The sequence below is a fragment of the Procambarus clarkii genome, chromosome 24, assembly GCF_040958095.1.
Source record: "Procambarus clarkii isolate CNS0578487 chromosome 24, FALCON_Pclarkii_2.0, whole genome shotgun sequence".
NCBI classification, from domain to species: domain Eukaryota; kingdom Metazoa; phylum Arthropoda; class Malacostraca; order Decapoda; family Cambaridae; genus Procambarus; species Procambarus clarkii.
This window is the reverse complement of record NC_091173.1, coordinates 35,727,001-35,745,183: the sequence shown is the minus strand read 5'-3', so window position 1 is coordinate 35,745,183 and position 18,183 is coordinate 35,727,001. Positions and strand designations below refer to the sequence as shown.

At 45.8% G+C, this 18,183-nt stretch overlaps 1 non-coding gene across 1 annotated transcript; it reads left to right on the top strand.

Annotated features, from left to right (window-relative positions):
• The first annotated feature begins 16,637 nt into the window (after positions 1–16,637).
• Positions 16,638–16,744, top strand: LOC123761890 (U6 spliceosomal RNA). Its single transcript, XR_006773280.1, has one exon. It is a non-coding gene; the product is annotated as a U6 spliceosomal RNA (small nuclear RNA).
• Positions 16,745–18,183: the final 1,439 nt, after the last annotated feature.

Below are 18,183 nucleotides of genomic sequence, written 5' to 3'. Positions count from 1 at the left end.
TCTGCTCCAGCACACTCTCTGCTCCAGCACACTCACTGCTCCAGCACACTCTCTGCTCCAGCACACTCTCTGCTCCAGCACACTCACTGCTCCAACACACCCACTGCTCCAACACTCACTGCTCCAGCACACTCTCTGCTCCAGCACACTTTCTGCTCCAACACACCCACTGCTCCAACACACCCACTGCTCCAGCACACCCACTGCTCCAACACACTCTCTGCTCCAGCACATTCTCTGCTCCAGCACACTCTCTGCTCCAGCACACTCTCTGCTCCAGCACACTCTCTGCTCCAGCACACTCTCTGCTCCAGCACACTCTCTGCTCCAGCACACTCTCTGCTCCAACACACCCTCTGCTCCAGCACACTCTCTGCTCCAGCACACTCTCTGCTCCAGCACACTCACTGCTCCAGCACACTCTCTGCTCCAGCACACTCTGTGCTCCAGCACACTCACTGCTCCAGCACACTCTCTGCTCCAGCACACTCTCTGCTCCAGCACACTCTCTGCTCCAGCACACTCTCTGCTCCAACACACCCTCTGCTCCAGCACACTCTCTGCTCCAGCACACTCTCTGCTCCAGCACACTCACTGCTCCAGCACACTCTCTGCTTCAGCACACTCTCTGCTCCAGCACACTCTCTGCTCCAGCACACCCACTGCTCCAACACACCCACTGTTCTAGCACTCTCACTGCTCTGCTCCAACACACCCTCTGCTCCAGCACACCCACTGTTCCAGTACCTTCTCTGCTCCAGCACACTCTCTGCTCCACCACACCCACTGCTCCACCACTCCCTCTGCTCCAGCACACTCTTTGCTCCAGCACACCCACCGCTCCAAGACACCCACTGCTCCAACACACCCACTGCTCCAGCACTCCCACTGCTCCAGCACACCCACTGCTCCAGCACACCCACTGCTCCAACACACTTACTGCTCCAGCACACTCTCTGCTCCAGCACACCCACTGCTCCAACACACCCACTGCTCCAACACACTTGCTGCTCCAGCACACCCACTGCTCCAGCACACCCACTGCTCCAACACACTTGCTGCTCCAGCACACTCTCTGCTCCAGCACACTCTCTGCTTCAGCACACTCTCTGCTTCAGCACACTCTCTGCTTCAGCACACTCTCTGCTCTAACACACCCACTGCTCCAACACACCCACTGCTCCAACACACCCACTGCTCCAACACACCCACTGCTCCAGCACACCCACTGCTCCAACACTCCCATTGCTCCTGCTCCTGCTCCTGTGTTCACTCTACAGGTTTTCTGGTCTCTGCTCTTGTCTTCACTCTACAGGTGTTCCGGTCCTTGCTCTTCTGTTCACTCTACAGGTGTTCTGGTCCTTGCTCTTCTGTTCACTCTACAGGTGTTCTGGTCCTTGCTCTTCTGTTCACTCTACAGGTGTTCTGGTCCCTGCTCTTCTGTTCACTCTACAGGTGTTCTGGTCCCTGCTCTTCTGTTCACTCTACAAGTGTTCTTGTCCATGTTAATATGTTCACTCTACATGGATTCTGGTCCCTACTCATGTGTTCACTCTACAGGTGTTCTGGTCCCTGCTCTTGTGTTCACTGTACATATGTTCTGCTCCCTGCTCCTATGTTCACGCTACAGGTGTTCTAGTCTCTGTTCTTGTGTTCACTCTACAGGTGTTCTGGTCCATGCTTCTGTGTTCACTCCACAGGTGTTCTGGCCCCTGCTCTTGTGTTCTCTCTACAGGTGTTCTGGTACTTTCTCCTGTGTTCTCTCTACATGTGTTCTGGTCCCTGCAAATTTTGTTCATTATACAGGTGTTCGGGACCCTGCTCTTGTGTTCACTATAAAGGTGTTCTGGCCTCTGCTCTTGTGTTCTCTCTACAGGTGTTCTGGTCCCTCCTCTTGTGTTCACTCTACAGGTGTTCTGTTCCCTTGACTTGTGTTCTCTCTGCAGGTGTTCTAGTACATGTTCATGTGTTCACTCTACAGGTGTTCTGGTCCCTGTTCTTTTGTTCACTCACCAGGTGTTCTGGTCCCTGCTCTTGTTTTCACTCTACAGGTGTTCTGGTCCCTGATCTTGTGTTCACTCTGCAGGTGTTCTGGTCCCTGCTCTTGTGTTCACTGTACATGTGTTCTCGTCCCTGCTCCTGTGTTCACTCTACAGGTGTTCTTGTCCCTGCTCTTGTGTTCACTCTACAGGTGTTCTGGTCCTTGCCCCTGTGTTCACTCTACAGGTGTTCCGGTCCCTGCTCTTTTGTTCATATTAGAGATGTTATGGTCCCTGCTCTTGTGTTCACTCCAAAGGTGTTCTGATCCCTGCTCTTGTGTTCACTCTTTAGGTATTCTGGTCCCTGCTCCTAGGTTCACTATACAGATGTTCTGGTCACTACTCTTGTGTTCACTCTACAGGTGTTCTGGTCCCTGCAATTGTGTTCACTCTACAGGTGTTCTGGTCCATTCTCCTGTGTTCACTCTACAGGTGTTCTGGTCCCAGCTCTTGTGTTTACTCTACAAGTGTTCTTGTCCATGTTCATTTTTTCACTCTACAGGTGTTCTGGTCCCTGCTTTTGTGTTCACTCTAAATGTGTTCTGGTCCTTTGTCTTGTTTTCACTCTAAAGGTGTTTTGGTTGGTTTGTCTTGTGTTCACTCAACAGGTGTTCTGGTCCCTGCTCCTGTGTTCACTTTACAGGTGTTCTGGTCCCTGCTCTTGTGTTCACTCTATAGGTGTTCTGATCCTTGCTCCTGTGCTCAATGTACAGGTGTTCTGGTCCCTGTTCTTTCGTTTATAATACAGGTGTTCTGGTCCCTGCTCATGTGTTCACTTACCAGATGTTCTGGTCCCTGCTCTTGTGTTCACTCTACAGGTGTTCTGGTCCCTGCTCTTGTGTTCTCTCTAAAGGTGTTCTGGTCCCTGCTCTTGTGTTCACTATACAGGTATTCTGTTCACTTAACTTGTGTTCTCTCTGCAGGTGTTCTAGTACATGTTCATGTGTTCACTCTACAGGTGTTCTGGTCCCTGCTCTTGTGTTCACTCACCAGGTGTTCTGGTCCCTACTCTCTTGTTCACTCTACAGGTGTTCTGGTTCCTGATCTTGTGTTCACTCTGCAAGTGTTCTGGTCCCTGCTCTTGTATTCACTGTACATGTGTTCTCGTCCCTGCTCCTGTGTTCACTCTACAGGTGTTCTGGTCCCTGCTCTTGTGTTCACTCCACAGGTGTTCTGGTCCTTGCTCCAGTGTTCACTCTACAGGTGTTCTGGTCCCTGCTCTTTTGTTCATAGTACAGATGGTATGGTCCCTGCTCTTGTGTTCGCTAACCAGTTGTTCTGGTCCCTACTCTTATGTTCACTCTACAGGTGTTCTGGTCCTTGCTTCTCTGTTCACTCTATAGGTGTTCTGGTCCCTGCTCTTGTGTTCACTCTTTAGGTATTCTGGTCCCTGCTCTTGTGTTCACTCTACAGGTGTTCTTGTCCCTGTTCTTAGGTTCACTATACAGATGTTCTGGTCACTGCTCTTGTGTTCACTCTACAGGTGTTCTGGTTCCTTCTCTTGTGTTCACTCTATAGGTGTTTTGGTCCATGCTCCTGTGTTCACTCTACAGGTGTTCTGGTCCCAGCTCTTGTGTTCACTCTACAAGTGTTCTTGTCCATGTTCATTTTTTCACTCTACAGATGTTCTGGTCCCTGCTTTTGTGTTCACTCTAAAGGTGTTCTGGTCCTTTGTCTTGTGTTCACTCTAAACGTGTTTTGGTCCTTTGTCTTGTGTTCACTCTACAGGTGTTATGGTCCATGTTCATGTGTTCACTGTACAGGTGTTCTTGTCCCTGCTCCTGTGTTCACTTTTCAGGTGTTCTGGTCCCTGCTCTTGTGTTCACTCTACAGGTGTTCTGATCCTTGCGCTTGTGCTCAATCTACAGGTGTTCTGGTCCCTGCTCTTTCGTTTATAATACAGGTGTTCTGGTCCCTGCTCATGTGTTCACTTACCAGGTGTTCTGGTCCCTGCACTTGTGTTCACTCTACAGGTGTTCTGGTCCCTGCACTTATGTTCACTGTACTAGTGTTCTGGTCCTTATTCTTCTGTTCATCCTACATGTGTTCTGGTCCATTCTCTTGTCTTCACTCTACAAGTCTTCTGGTTTATGCTCTTGTGTTCAATCTATAGGTTTTCTGGTCCCTGCCCTTGTGTTCTTTCTACAGGTGTTCTGGTCCCAGCTCCTGTGTTCACTCTACAAGTGTTCTTATCCATGTTCATGTGTTCACTGTACAGGTGTTCTTGTCGCTGCTCCTGTGATCACTTTACAGGTGTTCTGGTCCCTGCTCTTGTGTTCACTCTACGGGTGTTCTGATCCTTCCTCCAGTGTTCAATCTACAGGTGTACTGGTCCCTGCTCTTTTGTTCATAATACAGGTGTTCTGGTCCCTGCTCATGTGTTCACTAACCAGGTGTTCTGGTCCATTCTCTTGTCTTCACTCTACAGGTGTTCTGGTCCTTGCTCTTCTGTTATCTCTACAGGTGTTATGGTCCATGCTCTTGTGTTCTCTCTACAGGTGTACTAGTCCCTGCTCTTGTGTTCACTCTACAGGTGTTCTAGTCCCTGCTCTTGTGTTCACTCTTTAGGTGTTCTGGTCCCTGCTCCTGTGTTCACTCTACAGGTGTTCTAGTCTCTGCTCTTCTGTTCACTCTACAGGTGTTCTGGTCCATGTTCATGTATTCACTCTACAGGTGTTCTGGTCCCTACTCCAGTGTTCACTCTACAGGTGTTCTGGTCCCTTCTCTTGTGTTCACTCTACAGGTGTTCTGGTCCCTACTCCAGTGTTCACTCTACAGGTGTTCTGGTCCCTTCTCTTGTGTTCACTCTACAGGGGTTCTTTTCCATGTTCACTTGTTCACTCTACAGGTGTTCTGGTCACTGCTTTTGTGTTCAATCTAAAGGTGTTCTGATCCCTTGTCGTGTGTTCACTCTTCGGGCGTTCTGGTCCATGTTCATGTGTTCACTCTACAGGTGTTCTGGTCACTACTCCTGTGTTCACTCTACAGGTGTTCTGGTCCCTTTTCTCGTGTTCACTCTACAGGTGTTCTGATCCCTGCTTTTGTGTTCACTCTAAAGATGTTCTGGTCCCTTGTCTTGTGTTCACTCTATAGGTGTTCTGGTCCTTGTTCATGAGTTCACTCTAAAGGTGTTCTGGTCCTGACACTTGTGTTCACTCTACACGTGTTCTGTTCCCATGTCTTGTGTTCACTCTGCAGGTGTTCTGGTACATGTTCATATGGTCACTCTACTGGTGTTCTGGTCTCTGTTCCTGTATTCACTCTACAGGTGTTCTGGTCCCTGCTCTTGTGTTCACTCTACAGGTGTTCTGGTCCTTGCTCCTGTGTTCACTCTACAGGTGTTCTGGTCCCTGCTCTTGTGTTCACTCTACAGGTGTTCTGGTCCTTGCTCTTATAATCACTCTACAGGTTTTCTGGTCCTAGCTTCTCTGTTCACTCTACAGGTGTTCTGGTCCTAGCTTCTCTGTTCACTCTACAGGTGTTCAGGTCCATTCTCTTGTCTTCACTCTACAAGTATTCTGGTTTGTGCTCCTGTGTTCACTCTATAGGTGTTCTGGTCCCTTCTTTTGTGTTCACTCTACAGGTGTTCTAGTCCCTGTTGTTGTGTACACTCTACAGGTGTTCTAGTCCCTGCTCTTGTGTTCACTCTACCGGTGTTTTAGTCACTGCTCCTGTATTCACTCTACAGGTGTTCTGATCCCTGCTCTTGTGTTCTCTCTACAGGTGTTCTGGTCCCTGCTCTTGTGTTCTCTCTACAGATGTTATGGTCCCTGCTCTTGTGTCCATTCTATAGGTGTTCTGGTCTCTGCTCTTGTGTTCACTGTATATGTGTTCTGGTCCCTGCTCCTGTGTTCACGCTACAGGAGTTCTGGTCTCTGTTCTTGTGTTCACTCTACAGGTGTTCTGGTCCCTGCTCTTGTGTTCACTCTACAGGTGTTCTGGTCCCTACTTTTGTGTTCACTCTGCAGGTGTTCTGGTCCCTGTTCTTGTGTTCACTCTACAGATGTTCTGGTCCATGCTCTTGTGTTCACTATACAGGTGCTCTATTCACTGATCCTGTGTTCACTCTACAGGTGTTTTGGTCCCTGCACTTGGGTTCACTATACAGATGTTCTGGTCCCTGCTCTTTTGTTCACTCTACAAGTGTTCTAGTTTGTGCTCCAGTGTTCACTCTTATAAGTGTTCTGGTCCCTGCTCCTGTGTTCACTCTACAAGTGTTCTGGTTTGTGTTCTTGTGTTCACTCCTGTATGTGTTCTGGTCCCTGCTCCTGTGTTCACTCTACAGGTGTTCTAGTCCCTGCTCTTGTGTTCACTCTACAGGTGCTCTGGTCCCTGGTCCTGTGTTTACTTTACAGGTGTTCTGGTCCCTGCTCCTGTTTTCACTCTACAGGTGTTTTGGTCCCTGCTTTTGTGTTCACTCTACAGGTGGTCTGGTCCTGACACTTGTGTTCACTCTACAGGTGTTCTGGTCCCTTCTCTTGTGTTCACTATACAGGTGTTCAGGTCCCTGCTCCTGTGATCACTCTACAGGTGTTCTGGTTCATGCTCCTGTGTTCACGCTACAGGTGTTCTGGTCTCGTGTTCACTTTACAGGTGTTCTGGTCCCTGCTCTTGTCTTCACTCTACAGGTGTTCTGGTCCCTGCTCCTGTGTTCACTGTGCATATGTTCTGGTCGCTGCTCCTGTGTTCACGCTACAGGTTTTCTGGACTCTGTTCTTGTGTTCACTCTACAGGTGTTCTGGTCCCTGCTTTTGTGTTCACTCTACAGGTGTTCTGGTCCCTGCTCTTGTGTTCACTGTACATGTTTTCCGGTCCCGGCTTCTGTGTTCACTCCACAGGTGTTCTGGTCCTTGCTCCTGTGTTCTCTCTACAGGTGTTCTGGTCCCTGCAATTTTGTTCATTGTACAGGTATTCGGGACCCTGCTCTTGTTTTCACTATACAGGTGTTCTAGTCCCTGCTCTTGTGTTCTCCCTACAGGTGTTCTGGTCCCTGGTTTTATGTTCACTCTACAGGTGTTCTGGTCCCTGCTCTTGTGTTCAGTCTACAGGTGTTCTGGTCCCTGCTCTTGAGTTCACTCTGCAAGTGTTCTTGTCCATATTCATGTGTTCACTCTACAGGTTTTCTGGTCCCTGCTTTTGTGTTCACTCTACAGGTGTTCTGGTCCGTTGTCTTGTCTTTACTCTAAAGGTGTTTTGTTCCTTTGTCTTGTGTTCACTCTACAGGTGTTCTGGTTCATGTTCATGTGTTCACTATTCAGGTGATCTTGTCCCTGCTCTTGTGTTCAATCTACAGGTGTTCTGGTCTCTGCTCTTGTGTTCACTCTACAGGTGTTCTGGTCCCTGCTCTTGGTTTCACTCTAAAGTTGTTCTGGTCCCTGCTCTTGTGTTCACTCTACAGGTGTTCTGGTCCCTGCTCCTGTGTTCACTCCACATGTGTTCTTGTCCCTGCTCTTTTGTTCACTCTATAGGTGTTCTGGTCCCTGCTCTTGTGTTCATTCTACAGGTGTTCTGGTCCTTGCTCTTGTGTTCACTATACAGGTGTTCTGGTCCCTTCTCTTGTGTTCACTATACAGGTGTTCTGGTCCCTGCTCTTGTGTTCACTATACAGGTGTTCTGGTCCCTGCTCTTGTGTTCACTCTACAGGTGTTCTGGTCCATACTTTTTCCCTACAGTATAAAACATATTCTTAATAGCTTAAATTGTTTGTCTTCCAATATTCTGGACTCTCATATGACAGTATAGTCAAGTTGTAAAACTGGAAAATGGTTGATGTCATTAAGCAAAACTACTCCAATTACAATTAATATGGATGCAGTACAATCAGCAGTTTGAGATATAAATATATCAAAATAATATGCATATGAAACAACCACAACTCAGGTATTTATTACCTCGGATCACTCTGAGAGTGAACTAGGTGTTACTGCCCGCAACAATATGAAGATGCAAACAAAACATTTACTGTAATACACGACAAAAGAAAGTGACCACACGCAAGAATTTCCTTCAATTATATCATGTCTGACCTGCCTCAACACGCCCCAGAAACCTCCCACTCAACTGGTCACAAAGGTTTTGCTCGGTACATTATAATATGTTTGTTGAATTATATATGATCATCTTCAGCTCTGTAACCTTCTGTACCCTCAAGAATGTTGTCCTTCAGGGCCAATAGTGTACCCTCGGGGATGTCGTCCCTCGGGGCCAATAGTGTACCCTCGGGGATGTCGTCCCTCGGGGCCAATAGTGTACCCTCGGGGATGTCGTCCCTCGGGGCCAATAGTGTACCCCGGGGATGTCGTCCCTCGGGGCCAATAGTGTACCCCGGGGATGTCGTCCCTCGGGGCCAATAGTGTACCCTCGGTGATGTCGTCCCTCGGGGCCAATAGTGTACCCTCGGGGATGTCGTCCCTTGGGTCCAATTGTGTACCCACGATGCTGTGGAGGAGAGAAAGCCAAGCGAGAGGTGAGAGGTGAGCTACAAGCGAGAGCAGCTTCACTTGGAGAACAGTCACAGGAAATCCGAGAAAGGGATCGAGAGAGAGAAGGCAGAGGGGCAGGAGAAGGTCATTGTGGACCTTATTGGAGACCTTAACATGAGTGCGGAACTCGGAGTAGCTACCTTAAAGGATATAGAGGAGATGAGGGAAATAAACATCAAAAGAGAGGAAAATGTACAAGTGGGCTTCAGGCTTGAATATAGTCAGTGGAAAAGGGGAGGAAGGCAGCAGAGAAGGCAAGAGGGGAAACAGAACAACAAATAAAGAAACACAGGTGTTCTGTGTCCTGACAAAACATTTGTTGAGGCAGCTGAGGGATCAGAAGGGAAAACATACCATTAAAGCAACAGTAATAGATGCAGTAAAAATGTTGCAAAAATTGCGGGGCAGGAGCTGGAGAGGGAGAAATCAGTATTAATCAATATACTGACAAACCTACAGAGGGACATATGGCAAAGGAGAAGAGGTAACCAGAATGAGATTAAAAGAATCCTCTCGAGAATCAGGCTAGAGAGCAAGGAAGGAAATAGAGCATTACTATAGGCTTGGTAGGTTCCGAAAAGGAAGCAATCGACCAGTGAAAGCAGTCTTTCAGAATAATGCATGAGTGAAGTGTATACTGGTTGGACCGAGGGACTTACCATATGGTATTCATTAGTAATTACATGTCAAAGAAGGATAAAGACGAAGTAAAGAAAATGAGCAAAGCAAAACAAGAAAATGCTTCAAGGAGACCAGAAAGCAACACGTGTGGGAAATTTTCCCTCGCAGGAATTTATTAATTTACAATTAAATTATTAATTTATTTAACTTATTGTTATTAATTAGAATGGACTGTATATTTAAGAGTGGACTGGATTTTGCAAATTGGAGTGTAATTAAAGATGATCCTGCTTGGTGTTATCCTACTCACAAGTTTGGGGGATATATGTATGTGGTCTATCACACCGTCAGAGGGAAGTGGTAATAAACTACTGGATATTAATTCCATCGTTAAATGAGTTAGTAAAATATAACAATTTCTTATCTAAGAGTTGATAAGGCATCCGTAAGTCACGTGGATGGAACCTCGTTAAGTGGGGCCCCTAATGGCCTCCATGAATGTCTCGTGTTGCCATAGGTAGACTCGATGTTATTACTTCCTCCCTCGAACTCCACCTGCCGAGTAACTAATAAGTTGTAACCTGCTACTACTATACACAGCATTTATCAATGGAAGAAATTCACATTAGGGAACACGGGCTTACCCATTCCGGGTGGTTTGCAGATATTATAACTGGACTACAAAACACACATAATACATGGCCAAGATAATTGTTATATTATACTAGTAGACCGGGTACACTACTTCCCAAGGTAGCGAAATAGTGGGATGAGCAGACTTGTATAGTTCCTATATCACGAAATTCGCGAGATGTATAGATGATACGTGCACGTGTTGATTGTTAATGAGAGCTGGTACGTGTTAGCGCCTGGACGTCCATGCACACAATGGCGTCGTATGGCGTCTGCCTCCACCGACTCTGCTGCGAGTGTAACCATCAGCATGGTTCAGATTTCGTGATTATCGATTTAGAGAGGGAGAGCTTAAATTTGTTTGTTATTTAATTATGTCAAGTTCAAAAGAGTACCTTTTTTAACATATATTTATAACTTTTAGACTGTAGGTTTATATGTTCACTAGATAAATATTATGCGTAAATATTGGAGTTGCTTAACATTCCATTTTCTCTGAAAAGCTACTAAACAATGTTCCTTTAATGATTTTCTTCTGATTATTAGTGAGTCAGTAAGAATAGTAAGTTCCTAACATAACCATTTGGCCTTGGGATGTTAGGGGTTGGTAGTTTCGAGTCGGAATTTCCGACAACGCAAATCAAGCAGAAAACAACGAAAGCAGTGCACAGGAACAGGAAGGTCAGGCATCAGCGAGCCCAATACAACAGAGTAATGGATCAAACCAGTCTATAGAGATGCTTATCCACACAATTTGTTTAGTGGCATCCTCATGGTAGCCACTAAACAGTCAACGTGTCTTTTTCACCACCTACATAGATATCACAAACTGCTCCAAAATCCAGTTTGATGCAGTTTGTCTAGGATAGTTCAAATCTTCTTAATTTGAGACACAAGAACATAAAAATTGTATAACAAGAGAATTGTGACGGGAAAGTGTTGGAGTGTAGATGTTCGGCAGTCCTCCAATGGCAGGTGTCAATGCCTAGTCATACTGACAAAAAAAAATGATAGACTGCTTGCCTGTTTATCTGTCTGTCTGTGGTAAAGTAAGGGAAGACACGCAAAACACAAAGTATGAACAATGAAACTTTAATTAATATAGAAAACAAAAATATAAACAAAGACAATCCCTTGGCAATGTACAGTGCAAAAGAACAAGTCAAAAACAATATAACATAAATGAATAATAGGGATGAAGTTACTCTACAATAATATAACGTTTAAAGGTGAAAAATAATTAGGTGCTGAGAATATTAGCGCTAGCTGCGAGACATCCAGCTGATACACAGCATATATCAGTTGTTCACTGCTTGAGAGCACAAGGATATTCTGACTTCAATGGCTGGATCTAGCCCAGACATCGACAGATAGAGGGCGCTGAGGTGCAGTGTGTAGGTGTGCAGTAGGCGAGTCACCAATCAGGAGCAGGCAGGCTGGGAAGGGTAGTTGGCTGTTTAATGACGAGCCGGCATGGAGGGAGTGGAGTAGGGGGGGTCTTGGGTACGTTTTGCCTCCTGGTCAAAACGTTTTGTGCTACTGGGAGACGTATCTTGAAGGTAGCATCTTATTCTTGAGAAAATAACGTAACTTTCATGTAGAGAAGAGCAGGCTCAAACTCTCTTGAAAGAGATTATCGTCACAGAATACATATTGGTCCCTGCGGGTTGGTCACGTTTACATATAAACACAACTACTCAAATATATGTGCAGCCTGTTGCCATTGATCAATATGTATATTGCAGCCAGCTTCTCCTTTACTGTTAAGTTTTGAAGATAATATAATAAATTTGGATTTTTTTTATCTCTTCATTACAAATATTCCTCATGCCTGGAGTTATCAGTCTTCAATATCTGCCCCCATTTACGGAATTTATGTTCTTCCTATAAAAAAGTTCCCATATCGCAACTCCATAAGTGAAATGGGGACTAACAAAGGGAAAACAAAAAGGCAGAATATTAACATTAGATGATACATTATCCTAACAGCCTGACATGAATCACAGACCTCTACTTTACACATATATATCATCTGTTCAGTGATATTCTTGCCTTAAGATCCCTACTAAGATATCTTATGTTAATGTTGCTGGAGAAGAGAATCCCATCAACTATGGCGGAAAACTATATAATATCAAAATTACCGATTGATGAAGATTAACCCACCCAAGAGGTAGCACGGGCGTGAATATCCCATAAACCACCTCACCGTCTAACAGGACCAAGAGGTAGCACGGGCGTGAATATCCCATAAATCACCTCACCGTCTAACAGGAAAAAGAGGTAGCACGGGCGTGAATATCCCATAAACCACCTCACCGTCTAACAGGACCAAGAGGTGACACAGGTGTGAATACCCAGTAAACCACCTCACCGTGTAACAGGAAAGTGTAGAGCTACTCCACTCCAGCTCCGGGTCTTCCCGCCACCACTCGTCCTCATGCACTAAAATAGTGAGGAACAGTACCATAAGATACAATGATTACTCTTAATTTTAGTCTATTGAACCTTTCGATAGGTCTTAAAACAATAAAATGCGCGACTACTCACCTCAACAGTGAAATTTAATTAATTAGAAGATGACATGATAGAGAGAAGATAAGATAACAACTAGAAGATGAGATGATAAAGAGACGATAAGATGACAACTAGAAGATGACATGATAGAGAGAAGATAAGATGACAGAATTGAATTGAATTGATGAATATTCCATTCACAGAACTGAATTGAACGCTGCAATAAAAACAACACAGGCTAACAAGCTTGCTATAACGTGAAGTCATACCTGCATGTAATAGTGAAGAGACTATTACAGTCAATTTCGTGACCCGCTACTATTTTCCAGTAAGACAATTTTTGTCCTTAGGTAGAGTATACGTCAAAATGCTTCGTTGTATTAGAAGGATTGGTTGAGGAGGATTGACTAGCCGTCAAACCTTAACTGTAAGCGCCTGTTCACCCGTCAGTGAATGAGTACCTGTTTTGTAAACGATTTGGCCGGTCGTATTCCAGGGAAAATTAAGATTAAGGACCCGTCCGAAACTCTATGCGTGTAAGTGGCTTTACAAAATTGTAAGAACTTTTGTATATATAAACAAAAAGCCAACTCTGTGTGCCACTCAATTTCTCACATATCACTTTCACAACATATTTTTCCTCCTACAAACTATTTCTGTCAAGCGTTGAGAAATTTAGTTATAACATGTCACAGTTGTGTATCTAGTCCGCGACCACCACACATAGCTATTAAGTCCATTAACAAATGTTTGTAAAGGAATTCATATCTCCATTGAATATTACATTTAAACCTGAAGGTCGTGAAGTATGAATATCATGACGGGAACGTTTTCTTACATGAAAGATGACGTAGTAGAGAAAAGATAAGATGACAAGTAGAAGATGACATGATATGGAGAAGATAAGATGTCACCGAGAAGATGACATGATAGAGACGACATATTTTCCGAACAGTGCAAAGGAGAGGTCAAGGCTGGCTGAGCCATTGGTCACCTCCAGGTGATATCATTATGGGGGAAATCAAGGATCTTAAGTTCTCTACAGTGAAAATTAATAAAACTCAGGTCCGAGATGTATTTAGCTTTCCATCAATTATTGCTTTCCAACACAATTATGTATCATTACAAACAAACACACAAGGTCCCTCCCTGCTCTGCTTCCCCTGACACCATTATAATCTTAGTTTTGCTTTTATTGTTCACAATCAACATCGTCAACTTCACCATAAACAACATCAACTTCACCATAAACAACATCAACCTCACAATCAACATCAACTTCACCATTAACTTAACTGTCAACATAATCAACTTCACAATGAACAACACAAACTTCAACATCAACATGATCAACTTCACCCTTAACAACATCAACTTCACCCTTAACAACATCAACTTCACAATCAACAACACCAACTTCACTATCAACAACATCAGCTTCACCATGAACTCCACAACACCAACTTCACCATCAACAACATTGTTACAGACTCGTCACCCTTGTCAGAGGGTAGAGTGGCAGTTCCAGCGTCATCTACGAGTCCGCACCCAAACTACCCAGGAATCCTACGTAATATGGACGATGCCATCTGGTGGTGGTTATCTAAAACTTGCAAGTGGCTAAAGATTCCTGCCTTGGTCAGCCAGAGGGAGCGTTGTGAGTGACCTTTGGTGAGGTGACGCATCATGACCAGCGCCACCTAGTGTGTGCTACAGAGCATAGTGCCAACTTCCCAGTGGGTTAGTGGTATTTCCTAGTTTCGCCAGTACCGACTAGGTCATTGATGACGTTTTTGTGTCCACAGAGGTGACGTCTGGAGGCGGCGGTACTGGAGGCGGCAGTTCATCTCAGGCAATCCAGAGTCTCTGTACAGGGTCCTGGAAACGACCAAGTAAGACGCCGCCGATGAAGCAGTGTGGTAGCTGCTAGTGCTTTAGTGTTGAAAAGATCGGCGTACCTTTGGGACTGGCTTATGGGAGACTGACAACAGGGAGGTGCCTGTTGAGTAATGCTGCTAGCTGGTCGCTAGAGACTGCTGTCTGGGGATCGCTACCCCTGTATTGGTTTGTGACCCCGATCAGCGTGTGGCTGAAGTACTCTGCCAGCGAGTAGCTGGAGAGCGGTCATGGGGGTACAGGCACCTCATGACACTGTCAGTGGGCTGGCCCACGTATAGGTGAACTCGCCGGTGTTCTTCCCAGTAAGGTTGGATACACTACTGGACAGTGAAGAAATACTGTGGATTAATGAACTCTGCACGTGAGCACGTTTGATATCCTGAGCGAAAGGTTTGTACATAGATGTACTAATAGGTTATCTGTTCTTTATATATTATTTATTGTGATGGTGTACGTATACATACTTAACGGTGGTGGAAAGATATTTAATACATTGACAAAAGAAACAGTGTTTTGTTCATCCCCTCCTATTTTTTTATATGCACTACATAGCCACTTTCTTGAAAGTGTACTACGGACTTGGGGTCGGATACTATCATTTTGGTTCTACCATCAAAGAACTCGGTTGTGACCCATAGTGGCCGTATCAAACATCAACTTCACCATCAACAACATCAACTTCACCATCAACAATACCAACATCAAGATCAACTTCATAATCATCAACTTGACCATCAAAAACCTATACGCACCATCAAAAACATCAACATCATCATCTTCACCACAAACAACATCAACTTCACCATAAACAACACCTTCACTATTAACAACATAACTTCACCATCAACATCACCATTAAAAACATCATCTTCATCATCAACTTCACTATTAAAAACATCATCTTCACCATCAACTTCACTATTAAAAACATCATCTTCACCATTAACAACATCAACTTAACTCAATCATTCTCAATCGACTTGAGAATGGTCCAGGACGGACTGAAACATTGTCGTCCCTTCACTTCCTTGTTTGTGGTCTGGTCAACATACTTCAGTCATGTTGTTGTGACTCATCGGCTGCATCAACTTAACCATCAACTTACACTTCACTGTCAACTTCACAGTCAAAAACTCCAACTTAACCATCAACAAAATCGACTTCACCCTCAACAAATCAACTTCACCATCAGCAACATCATCTTCACCATCAACAACATAAACTTCACCATTACGACATCAAATTCAACATCAAAACGTAAACTTCAGCATCAACTTCACCATGAACAACATCAACTTCACAATTAACAATATCAACTTCACCATCAACATCATCAACTTCACAATCAAGAATACAAATTGCAAAAACAATAACATCAACTTCACAATTAATAACATCAACTTCAACATCAACATGATCAACTTCACCTTCAACAACATCAACTTCACAATCAACAACAACTTCACTATTAACTATTGGAAATCCGACACACAAGATAATAAGTTACCCATTAAAGAAATCAGAGAACAGGTATTCCGTGACGTCATCCAACAACACGTAATATAATTACCTAAGTGTAGTTACAGGATGAGAGCTACGCTCGTGGTGTTCCGTCTTCCCAGCACTCTTTGTCATATAACGCCTTGAAACTACTGATGGTCTTGGCCTCCATCACTTTGACCATCAGTAGTTTCAAAGCATTATATGACAAAGAGTGCTGGGAAGACGGGACACCACGAGTGTAGCTCTCATCCTGTAACTACACTTAGGTAATTATATTACGTGTTGTTGGATCACGTCACGGAATACCCGTTCTCTGATTTCTTTAATGGGTAACTTATTATCTTGTGTGTCGGATTTCCGACAATTGATGACGAAGTTGGTGTTGTTGATTCTGAAGTTGATGTTGTTGAAGGTGAAGTTGATCATGTTGATATTCAACTTTACCTTCAATATATTAAACTCTTATTGATTTAAACAACAGTCTAATGTTTAAACTTAATAAAAAAGTGTTCACTAGGACTGAATATAGTTACCAATACCAAGAAGCTTGACTCCCTTGTTACTGTTAAAAACAATCCGAAGTAGAACCAGGATATTACAACAGAGAGAGAGGTGGCGTCACGTACACACAGAATCCTTAAAAAGTACTCGCTGTAGAGGTGGCTCCTTACGAGCCGATATAACTCGTTAAGACACCCAGATTACGTGTCAACAAGTGAGTAACAACCACAACAGCCTCTCAACAATCACCGCAATACCTGAGTATCCGTCTTACTAAGTATTTATTGCATAAATTTGGCCATTTTTTTTCCTTAAATAAGGTAGGCAGTTATACTGTGGGATTTATATCCCAAACAAGTACGTACTCGACATTATACCCCTCTTTTTCATGATATACCTGTACTTTATATGTTAATGAACAACCACTAATTCTAAACATCTTGTACTCGCTTCGGCAGTACATATACTAAAATTGGAACGATACAGAGAAGATTAGCATGGCCCCTGCGCAAGGATGACACGCAAAATCGTGAAGCGTTCCACATTTTCATTCAGGAGAGCTGCTCCAGCTGTCGTGGGGTACGGTTGTTTCCGTCCGGCCGCTGCAGTTGTTGTTGACCCGGCGAGGGGTGAGGACCTGGTGTCGCTGCTGATGTGGCTTGTGTGCCGTGTTATTGCTGAGGGGCCCTTGGGGCCGAAACGGTCTGCGATCATGGGGGGGAGCCTGTGCCCCGTGTCTCTAGGCAGGCCTCCATTGGCCTGGAGTTTTCTGGGATTGCTTCGTACCACGCTGTGGAGGTGGTAATGATTGATATGTTACGTGTCCAAGTGGAGTCTGTATGTGGTGTGCAGCTGCTCGCCGGCCGGCGGGCGATAGTCAAGTTCAACTCTCCGGCGATTTATCAAGATATCGTCACGTGCTATGATAGGCGCTCTTTCGATCTTCCTGGGGATGGTGGGTCGGTAACCCTATCCGACCGTTGTGGAGCCACGACGTATGTGGCTGTGCATGGGATGCCCTTTGAGTTCCCTGAGGATCTTCTACGTTGGTACTTTGCCCGGTTTGGGCGGGTTCTACATGTGAGGATGAATGCTGTCCCTACCGGGAGATGGAAGGGGGTTCCGTGTGGGACCCGCACTCTCGCCATGCGCCTCCGGGGTTCTGTGCCGTCCTCCGTCATGCTGTTGGGGTTCCCGATTCGTGTTTTTCACGCAGGACAACCTCGGACTTGTTTCCGGTGTGGCCTCCCGGGTCACCTGGCCGCGGGGTGTGCGGAGCGTCGGGTCACCCCTGTTAACCTTTTCCAGGAGGAGGATTTTCCCCCGCTGTCGGCCCCGGACCTGTCTCCCCGTGATGGTCCGGGTGTTGATTCCCTGCTGGTTTCTGCCCCGGTGTTGGATGGTGGTGTGGATGTTGACGTAGGGGTTGCGGTGGCCCCGCCCCCGCCACCGGGTTCCCCGCCTCCGGCGTCCCTGCCCCTGTCTCCCCTGCCCGATCTGTCTCAGCTGCCAGTGCCTCCTTCCCTACATGTGGCGTCTCCTGTCCCTTTGGATGTTAGCGGCGTGGAGTCTCCTGCGGTGTGTGGTCCGGTGCCCCCGGTAGTGGAGGCCGCGGTTCTCAGGGGCCGGGCCTTGAAGTCGCGTCCATCGGAGTGTTCTGCTATGTTACAGGATGATGGGGGGGGGGGACAGCTCAGATGACCGGCAGCCCGTCTCCAAGCGCTCGAGGCGGGTCCCGAGTGTGTCTCCCCTTCGTGGGGTGCCTTGGGTGGAGGTGGAGGAGTACGTTGATCCGGCGTCTCCTGCCGAGGTTGGCGGTGCTGTGGGGGGCTCTGTGCTGCCTCCGGAGTCTCCACCTGTGCCTACTGCTGGTGACTCCCCACGGTGGGAGGTTGCTCCTGCTGAACGGGACCTCGTCATGGTTTTACGGAAGGATGTGCGCCACGGTGCTTCGGCTCCTATGCTCGGTGGCGGGGGCCCCGACTCGT